The following is a 10,207-nucleotide window of genomic DNA, read 5'->3' as shown; positions in this document are numbered from 1 at the left end:
CAGGATGGTCTCGATCTCCTGACCTCGTGATCCGCCCGTCTCGGCCTCCCAAAGTGCTGGGATTACAGGCTTGAGCCACCGCACCCAGCCAACAAGGTATTCTTAAAATGCCAATCTGCTCTTTGGCAAAATTCATAAAGGGTTATAAAAGTTTTTGCTTCTTTTAAATTTCTGAGTCATTATTTTGGCAAAATAAATAACTTATGGTAATCTGGAATTCTATTTCATGATATCAAGTGATTTAAACATATTTCAAAGGCATCCCAAAATCAAATTGAAGTTTCGAAATTGTTTTTCCTGACACCTGGCTTTTCAGATGTTTCAGAGAGCCCATAAGTGTCCAGAAAAGAGAGGTAAACAGGATTATTTGACATGTTTAGGTACATGGGATTGCCAAAATGATGTTCAATCTTCTTCAGATTATATTTTTGGTAAATAATGCTAATATATGTTCCAAAACTGTATGGGATTTCTAAAATTCTTGTGTCTGAGTATATGCCATCAATCATAATTAAGGTTTTTATGTTAAGTTATTGTAAACCATGGAGGTAACCGAACTTCTTTGTCAATTTTGTTTCTAACTGTAACTACCCTCGACATTTTGCTGTTCATAGACAATTGTTGTCTTGTTTTAGTCCTTTCAAAGACAGTTTATAATGAGCTATAGAACTTTAACAGGTGCTCTCAAATACAAGCTTCTGATAACTTTAGAGATTGTACCATTGGAATAAAGGAAAATGTATAGGACTCATAAAGAGCTGAAATGTTCACAAATTTCAAGCAAAATAGGAGTTAACTAAATGGACTGAACTCAAAAAGCTGAAGCAAGCTTTCTGACTTTGGCTGGGAACATTGCTAATCCTTGTTTTGTTTTTCAGAGTCAAGGAAACTTATTTTGAACTGTTTATGGCCTTTAATAATTGAGCAAGGGTATACTCCTGGAAACATAATTTGGAGCACGTTTATTTCTCTCCACCTGGTTCCTCTAAAATTCGGAAACTGTGTGTGAGCATTCTCAAATTACGGCAATATGGTTGTTTGCATCAGTGCAATAAGAATCCAGTTTTCTTTTGCAACAGGACACATTTGGAAAATGTGGTTATTTTACCAAGGCTTTGACTGGAAGGATATGCTTCCCTTTAAGGAGTCAATCTTGACTTGCAGAGCCAATAAAAGCCCAGGAGGAAAACTGGCTTCATACTCTTGATTACACAGTCTCTGTACAGGGTTCCTGACTTGGGGTCAGTAAAGAATGTCACTTTCTAACAGGTCCAGGATCTCAAACTTTATCTTGGGACCTTAGGATCACCCAACTCACAGGTATTTGCGGATAAACTCATGGCGAGCCTTGGCTTTAAAAGGTCTTATCTGAGATTCCTGTGGAACAAACTTCCATCAAAGGAAATCCAAAAGGCCTATGTAGAAATAGTTATTCCTGTTGCACTTTATGCAAATGATCGGGAGCCAAGTCTAAGACGAAAGTCTATTTTGCAAACCACTCAGTCCTATGATGATTTTTTTTTTTTAACAAACATGTGGACTGGAGAGAGAGAAATCCTGTGTCAAAACTTATGTATTTGTCATTAAATTCTAAACTCACTAGTTGTTTTTAAGTTTTCACCTACATTTTAGACTAACTCTGCTTGTTCCTGTGAACCAACCAGTAATCTCCAACTGCAACTCAGAAAGAACAAAAGGGATAGCTAATATAAAAATCTGATCAATATTCTAGTTCTGAGCAATTATCTTGCAAATCCTGCCGGGTGATGGGAATAAAGCTGGTGCCCATCACCTGGAGGTTTCCTTTTTGGGAAAGTAAGGCCAAGGGAGCTAACCAAAGTCAAGCACAATGCACCCAAATCCTAGCAAACATCACTATAGCCACCTGGGCATGTCACAAAAGACATCTGGGCATGTCACAAAAGACATCCTTTTCTCTCCCTTGTTGGAGGAGGACTCAGTTCCAGTTTCACCTTAGCATTCAGCTTACGATAAGGAGTCCAGGCAACACCCCAAGACACATTTTTGTCCCAAACTCAATTCCAAGCTTCATGTCAAAGCCCTAGGAAGGAAAACTGAATCTGTGGGATCCAGAGGCAAATGACAACAACAGTTAAAAGGCACAGCACAGATGTGCATGGCTGATTCCTGGCGATTAAGCCAACTCCCAACTTCCTGTTTCATGTATAATGGCCACGTTAAAATCCATGGCATAAATGGAGTCTAGGGAACTCCAAGGCTACTGACAGTGGGGGGAATAGAGGCATAGTTGAAAGAGAATAATTCCTGTTCTCTAGGCCCTCCCTGCTTCGTGGGTGCAAGCTGCTTTAGCACTCATGGCCATGCCTGCCAAGGTCACGGGGACTCAGGAATGCAGGATGGAAGAGGAAAGAAGACGCTCTTCCCTCTCTCCCTCGTGTACCTCAGGTATCTGCCAGGAAGACAAGGGAACCAGGGATGCCTGCTCCCTTCTTTCTAGATGGGTAGTCATTCATCTTCCATCTGTACCCCTTTCAAATGCATCCTGAAGCCCTCGGACTCCTTTGAAAAATGCCTTCTTTTTCCTTTCTCCTCCTCTGTTCTCTCATCACTGATAGGTAACTGTGTCTCCGTAGTATGGGACACTCCACTCAGATGCACCCTCCAAACTGGAAAGAGTTAATTTCCCAAACCTTAAACTGGTGGGCTTAGGATTGGCCTCAATGGAAGGGAACCCAGAAGCCCAACATGCTGGCCAAAGGTAAAGCTTTTTTTGCCAGTCAGGCTTTTGGCCTCCCTCTCCCTGTGCAAACTGGTAAAAGGCCTTGGAATTTTTGAGCTGTCCTTACCCTTCCCCTTGCTTCATTTTGATACATGTTTTCTAATAACCTAGTTTGTCTGTTCTTGCCTTCAGGCCATCAAACTCCGAACAATCATATAACCGGAGCTGGGATGATGGTCCCTTCTGCCGGGAACCCTTACCTAGGCCTCTAAGGGAACTCTGACTGTTGTTTCCCCAAAACAGTGTCTCCTGTCAGCAGGAAGCAGTTCAGATCAGATCTTCATCCTTTTCCTTAATCTAATGGCAGTTAGATGCACTTTTTTAGAGGTGGGAATGAGACAGCTAGGTGGAAGGGGGTCCCTAGAGAACCTCCAGCCTCTCCAACTGGCCTGCACACTGGGAGGAGCCACACAAGTTTGTGACTTTGCCGTGGGGAGGAGTCTGGCCCCTCCTCTTTCTGTGTGGAATCTGGGATTTAAATGGTCAGGTGGGAAGTGCTCTAGCAGGGACCCTGGCCTAGCAAGAGTCCCTGCTTCCCCCTTTTCTTCCCTTTTCACCCAATAAAACCCTGTCTTGCTCACCATTCAAATTGTCTGTGAGCCTGAATGTTTGTGGCTATGAGATTAAAAAAACCCATCTTTAGCTGAACTAAAGAAAGTACTGCAACAAAAGGACCTATCACTTTGGGATTTAATGGGGATGTAATAAGTAGCATATATAAAGAGTTATACCTATAGTGCCTGCCACACATAAAGGTGTGTAGCTGCTTGTTAAACAAAAAGAAATTTAGTTACATGGTAATAAGTATGCTGACCATTTTACATGCTATTACAAAGTCCTCCCATCCCTTTAAACATATCCTTTTCAACGTGATCTTGCAGGATCACAATCCATCACCCCACTCAAAAGTAGGGTGCATCTCAGAGGTTGGGGCAATGGCTCACTATTGTAATCCCAACACTTTGGGAGGCTGAGGCAGGGGAGGGTTGCTTGAGCCCAGGAGTTCAAGACCAGCCTGGGCAACATTAGGTAGACCCTATCTCTCAAAAAAAAAAAATTTTTCTTAAAAAATTAGCCATGCATGGTGGCATGCATCTGTGGTCTCAGCTACTTGGGAGGCTGAGGTGGGAGGATTGCTTGAGCCTGGGAGGCAGAGGCTGCAGTGAGCTATGATCATGCCATTGTATACCAGCCTGGGTAACAGAACAAGACCCTGTCTTAAAAAAAAAAAAAAAGTTGCATACATCTCAAATTTAGCAAAACTAAAATTGACCCCTAAGGGTTACTCTTCTAACCTTCTCTTCCACAAGTTCCCTGTGGGAGAGAGAGTTTCTGGGGTGCCAGTTGGTCTCTCCTTTGTGAGACACCCATGGGAAGCCATGGGCAGCCTCTGAGGGGAAAATTCTCCTTATTGCTTTCATGTCTTCATGCCCCGAGAGCATAACCGCTCAGCGGAATTCCACAGGTTGCTCAGGGAGATGACACTCCCTTGAAGCAGTGGAGTATAATCAAACATCTTGGCTCCTCCTGAAATCCGCTCCCACCCATTTCAGTCCTGATAAGTTAAAAATCTTAAGTAGTTTAGACACACGGAAATTCACAGAAACCACCACCGCTACACATCTTATCGAATGACTCACGAGTTCTCCTTCACTGATTAATCCTTTTCCTCATCCCTTCCTCCCCTTCCCATCTTCCCTAAGAACAAAGAGCTTGTAAACCAATAAACTGGGCGGAGCCCAAGAGCTCTGGGCTGTGAGCAAGCCTCCAATGCTCCAGTCCCCTGGAACCACCTTTTAAATGCTTATTCTGTCTCTTTTTAACTCCTTTGTCTCCACCAGACTCAGGGTATCCACTGGGTGGTGTGGGACTGGTTTCCCCAACATTCCCCACCCAAATACAGCAGCTCCAACCTTCCAAATGGTTGTTCAGCTCAGAAATCTTAGAGAAATTCTGATGCCTCTCTTCACATTTGCTCTGTCAGCAAATCCTAGTGTCACAGGAGCTCAGGAGGGTTTCCAGACGCCAGTGAGACCCCAGCCACAGCTGGTCCCCAGATTCTTGACATCATCACAAGAAAGAATTCATAAGTGAGTCAGAATGAAGTGGAAAGCAAAATTCCACACTTAAGAGAGAAGTGGATGCGTGCTCGTGAGAACGAGTCACAGAAACAGAGTTTGGGTTTCTAATTTAATTTGGTGTTTCTTTAGTTAGGGGGTGGAACAATTATTAGGTATTCTGGAAAAGGAGGGGACTTCAGGGACCCCTGAAACTGCCCACACTGGAGTGTGGTGGCACAATCCTAGCTCACTGCAACCTTGACCTCCTGGCCTCATGTGATTCTCCTGCCTCAGCCTCCTGAGTAGCTGGGACTACAGACGTGCACCACTATGCCTGGTTAACTTCTAAAAATGTTTAGTAGAGACAGGGTCTCATTACGTTGCCTAGACTGGTCTTGAACTACTGCCCTCAAGTGATCTTCCCACCTCAGTTTCCCAAAGTGCTGCGATTACAGGCGTGAGCCACCACACCTGGCTCCTGCTTTATTATTTTCCAAAGCACTCGTCCCTGCCTGACACATTATAGATGCATGTGTATCTTGTCTTCCTCCCTCTGCTTGAACGTGGACTCCCAGATGACAGGGACTTTGCCCTGTTCTGTTCTCTGTTGTTGAATCTCCACTGCCTAAGATGGTGCCTGGCACATAGTAGGTATTTAATATCTGTTGAATGAATATGGTCCCTGGGGCTAAAAGTGAGAAAGAAGAAAAAAAAAAAGCAACCCCCAAATTTGACGAGAGCCCTATAGTCCCTGACTGACTGTTTCCTGGCCATCATGATTATCAGCTTCAACTTTGTCAACACATCCTTAACATGGGTATACCTTGTTTTACAGTTTGCCAAGCACTTTCACACCCACTATCACATATGGCAAACAACCCTGTGAGAGTGCTCTTAGTGGAGTTAAGATGTATACTTTTCCCAGACACGGTGGATTGCACCTGTAATCCCAACAACTTGGGAGGCTGAGGTGAGAGGATTGCTTAAGGCCAGAAGTTTGAGACCAGCCTGGGCAACATAGTGAGACCTCATCTCTAAAACAAATAAATTAGCCAGGTATGGTGGCATATGCCTGTAGCCCCAGCAACTCAGATCACTTGAGCCCAGGAGTTCGAGGCTGCAGCGAGCTATGGTCACACCACTGCACTCCAGCCTATGCAATAGAGCGAGACCCTGTCTCTAAAACAAAACAAAAAAATGCATACTCTCCCCAGACTTCAGTTTTTTATGAAGAAATAGATAAAACCAGGGCACTTTCTCAGTTTACTCAGTGGTAAAGAACAGTGATTCAACCATGTGTTTTAATTCCAAGTCCAGTTGTCTTTATCTCGAGCAGAAAGTCTGCATGTGCAATGGTTAAGACTGGCAAGCTGTAGAGTTTGGATAGAAAAGACTTTGAAACTTGTCTCCAGCATTTCCTGGCTGTGTGATGTTGGGAAAGTTGTCAGCCCTCTCTGTTGTCCCTGTTTTTTTCACTCATCAAATGGGGCTAATAATGGTACCAGCTGTGTGTGGTGGTTCACACCTGTAATCCCAGCACTTTGGGAGCCTGAGGCTAGTGGATCACTTGAGTACAGGAGTTCAAGACCAGCCTGGGCAGCATCATGTTGAGAGGTGAAGCCAGTTGGACTTCTTGGGTCGAGTGGGGACTTGGAGAACTTTTCTGTCTAGCTAGAGGATTGTAAATGCACCAATCAGCACTCTGTAAAAACACGCCAATCATCACTCTGTGTCTAGCTAAAGGATTCTAAATGCACCAATCAGCACTCTGTGTCTAAAGGATTGTAAATGCACCAATCAGCACTCTATAAAAACACACCAATGAGTGCTCTGTGTCTAGGTAAAGGATTGTAAATGCACCAATCAGCACTCTGTAAAAACGCAACAATCAGTGCTCTGTGTCTAGCTAAAGGATTGTAAATGCATCAATCAGCACTCTAAAATGGACCAATCAGCAGGATGTGGGTGGAGACAAATAAGGGAATAAAAGCTGACTACCCCAGCCAGCAGCAGCAACCTGCTCAGGTCCCCTTCCATGCTGTGGAAGCTTTGTTCTTTCGCTCTTCACAATAAATCTTGCTGCTGCTCACCTATGGGTCTGCATTATCTTTATGAGCTGTAACACTCACTGCGAGGGTCTGCGGCTTCATTCCTGAAGTCAATGAGACCATGAGCCCTCCGGGAGGAACAAACAACTCTGGACATGCCAACTTTAAGAGCGCGAATACTCACTGAAGTATTAGAGCTCTAATACTCACTGGTTTCACTCCTGAAGTCAGTGAGACCACGAACCCACTGGAAGGAAGAAACTCTGGACACATCTGAACATCTGAAGGAACAAACTGCGGACACACCATCCTTAAGAGCTGTAACACTCGCTGCGAGGGTCCGCAGCTTCGTTCTTGAAGTCAGCGAGACCAAGAACCCACTGGAAGGAATAAATTCCGGGCACGGTGTGACCCCATTCCTACAAAAAATACAAAATTTAGCTGGGCATGGTGGCATGCACCTGTGGTCCCAGCTACTCTGGAGGCTGAGATGAAAGGATTACTTGAACCCCGAAGGTCGAGGCTGCAGTGAGCTAAGATTGCACCACTGCACTCCAGCCAGGACATCAGAATGAGAACCTGTCTCATAATAATAATAATAATGATAGTACTTATCTCATAGGGTGGTTCTGAGCATTAAATTAGATAAGACCTGGAACATAACAATAACTGATTTTTAAAAATGATTTTAAAAATGTAAGTGTTACCAAAACACCAGGGGTTCAGTCTTGGTCCTGTTGCTCCCCACACAGAAAGCCAATGACTGAGACAATGATTATTGCCAAGGAAGAAGGCTTTAATCAGGTGCTGTAACCAAGGAGATGGGAGCTCAGGCTCAAATCCATCTCCCTGACTGACTAAATCTAGGGGTTTACCTAGCAGGGAAGAAATATAACAATGTATAAGAAAACAGGAAGGGGCAAGGAAGCAATCATGATAAATGAGGGGTCTCATATCTCATTGTTCTGATGTGGTGATCTGGGGAGTTTCAATTCTTTGATAGTTCTTTTTTTTAATTTAATTTTTATTTTCTGAGAGGCCTGAAGATATTTTCTGAGGAAGGAACTCAGATAAAACAAACGTAAGTTTCAAGCTTTAAGACCAGAAGCGGCCAGGGATGGTGGCTCATGCCTGTAATCCCAGCACTTTGGGAGGCTGAGGTGGGTGGATCACTTGAAGTCAGGAGTTCAAGACCAGCCTGGCCAACATGGTGAAACGCCGTTTCTATCCAAAATACAGAAATTAGCTGGGCGTGGTGGTGCACACCTATAATCCCAGCTACTTGGGAGGCTGAGACAGGAGAACGGCTTGAACCTGGGAGGTGGGGGTTGCAATGAGCCGAGATCATGCCCCCACACTCCAGCCTGGGTAACAGAATGAGACAAAAAAACAAACAAACAAACAAAAACCAGAAGGATCGATTTCCATGTTTAAAGAAAAAAAGAAGCCTGTCTATGGGTCTATTGGGTCGGTTTCATAAGCATGTTACATTGTGTTGAGTGGCCCTTGATTCTGTTCAAATTTCTTCAGCTAACCTGGTAGAGAAACACTGGAAGTATGACGTCATCTACTTTAAAGCTGATAAACACTAAAGCTCCTGGTCACAAAAGGGATTTTACTCTGTGCCTTTGGGAAGAGAAGGACTGAAAATTGCACAGCTAGAAGGCAGGCTCCCCAAAGGGAGAACAGAGCTGTGGCCAACCCCTGGAGCACTCATAACTGAGATCATTTTATTGAGCTCTCACCTGAGAGGATGGTGTTTGCACACAGCAGAGATGCTTGCGATGAATACAAAGGTGGCCCCTTAGCCTCCAGGGCAGGGACTGTGCTCTGCTTCCCGGCTGCTATCCCTTTGTACCTGCGCCCCCTTGTGGACAGTCCCACAGTCTTTCCAGAAGTGAGGTGCAGAAAAGGGTGTTAACCTAGACCAAAGAAACGGTGCTAACCAAAACTAAGAAAAGGGAGCCAACCTAGGCCAAAGAAAACGTGCTAACCTGGACCAAGGGAAGGGAGCTAACCTGGACCAAGGAAAGGGAGCTAACCTCGACCAAGGGAAGGGAGCTAACCTGGACCAAAGAAAAGGAGCTAACCTGGACCAAAAAAAAGGAGCTAACCTGGACCAAGGAAAGGGAGCTAACCTGGACTAAGCACCTCAGGCTAGGAGTCGACTTCGCACCTGACATGATGCGTGACCTCACTTAGCATCTCCATGAAGTGGCTTTGCCCACATGGAAACTGAGAGATACAGACAGGCTACTTTTCTAGGTACCTCCTAAGAACAAAGACATCCTCCTAAATGGTCGTCTTCTATTCCTTCAAACAGGACATTTAAGAGACTGTTTGTTCCTGAAGAATTATCCAGTTTCTACTCCTGTAAAATTGTTCCTCTTCTGGGAGCGAGAAGTCTCCTTCAGGAACCTGACTCATTCCTCTGCTCCTGGATGGAAAAACTGAGGTCTCCCTGCTCAGGATGCAGATCCAAGTCAGGGCCAGGGGCCAGGTGCCAGGTAAAGCCAGCAGGAAGTTCTGAGTCTTTTCTGTAGGGTCACTGTACAGTCACCGCTTGCTTCTATCACATTCCATCTTCCATATGTGGAGCAACTGGGTTCCACCCATCCCTTGCCAGATCTGCAGGCTGGGACTGGGGGCTGCGAGGTGGCCTCTAATAAGGAAGGGAAGAGGGAGGAATTGTTTCACAAAAGAAATAGTCATCATTTCCTGACACTTCCTCTGTGCCACAGACTTAAAGATCATTTTTAAAAATTTGAGCATGTATTAGTAATATGTCTATGGACTAAAAAAAGGGGTAATCAGTAAAAATTTCTCTGCCCTTGTCCTGAGATGCATGATGCATTTACAAACATATACACATATATTCTCAGTTTTTTAACCCAAATGGTGGCTTACCTGGCATCTTGTTTTGTTTTGTTTTGTTTTTGAGACAGTGGCTCACTCTGTCACCCATGCTGGAGTGCAGTGTCATGAGCATGGCTCACTGTAACCTTGAACTCCTGGGCTTAGCAATCCTCCTTCCTTAGACTCCTGGGTAGCCAGGACTGCAAGCATGGGCCACCACACCTGGCTAATTTTTCCTTTTTTATTTTTTGTAGAGATGGGTGTCTTGCTATGTTGCCCAGGCTGGTCTTAAACTCCTGGACTCAAACGAACCTTCTGCCTCAGTCTCCCAAAATTCTGGGGTTATAGGCATGAGCCACTATGTCTAGCTTCCACCTTGTTTTTTCACTTAATAATATACCTTCTATAGGCTGGGCGCAGTGGCTCACGCCTGTAATCCCAGCACTTTGAGAGGCCAAGACGGGCGGATCATGAGGTCAGGA

The sequence above is a fragment of the Colobus angolensis genome, unplaced genomic scaffold, assembly GCF_000951035.1.
Source record: "Colobus angolensis palliatus isolate OR3802 unplaced genomic scaffold, Cang.pa_1.0 Scaffold92, whole genome shotgun sequence".
NCBI lineage: Eukaryota > Metazoa > Chordata > Mammalia > Primates > Cercopithecidae > Colobus > Colobus angolensis.
The sequence above is the reverse complement of the archived record's forward strand: the minus strand, read 5'-3'. Positions refer to the sequence as shown.